Raw genomic sequence first — 829 nt, forward strand, 5'->3', positions numbered from 1 at the left:
AATCAAGAAGATATTACAATCATGAACATATATTCACCAAACTCTGGTGCACCCAACTTCATAAAAATAGTACTACAGGACTTTAAGACCCAGACTAATCCCAACTCATTAAAACTAGGGGACTTCAATGCCCCATTGTCATCATTAGATAGGCCAACAGGACAGAGAATTAACAGAGAGACAGGTGAATTAAACAATACCATATACCAACAGACATTTACCAAATATTCCACCAAAGCACCAAAGAATATACTTTCTATTCAATGCCCCACGAAACCATCTCCAAAATCAACCATGTACTGGGGCACAAAACAAACCTCAACAAATACAAAAAGATTGAAACAGCTGCACTAATATCCTCAGGCCTCTTGCGGTAAGTCTAGAGCGCAGCTCTCTGTGCTGGGACTCCCTAAGCCACATTCACCCTTCCATTCCCCCACTCGCCGTTCTCTACTCCTAGTTTGAGCCCTGCGCCATTCCTAGTCTTGGGGCCCCAGACACCTGGGGAACCAATACTGCTTCCTGACCCTTCTCACCCAGAGAAACTCAGTCGCTTTCTTGGGCTCCAGGAGCACCGCTTCTGGTCCTGGCCCCGCCCTCACCTCTCGCTGCTTCCCTGGGCCTGCACCACCGGCTAACTCTCCTAGCCTGCACTACTATCCTCAGGCCTCTTGGGGTAAGTCTATAGCGCAGCTCTCCATGCCGGGATTCCCTAAGCAACATTCACCCTTCCATCCCCCCCCTCATCGTTCTATACTCCTAGTTTGGGCCCTGCGCCATTCCTAGTCTTGGGGCCCCAGACACCTGGGGAACCAATACTGCTTCCTGA

The sequence above is a fragment of the Nannospalax galili genome, unplaced genomic scaffold, assembly GCF_000622305.1.
Source record: "Nannospalax galili isolate Female #2095 unplaced genomic scaffold, S.galili_v1.0 scaffold18, whole genome shotgun sequence".
NCBI classification, from domain to species: domain Eukaryota; kingdom Metazoa; phylum Chordata; class Mammalia; order Rodentia; family Spalacidae; genus Nannospalax; species Nannospalax galili.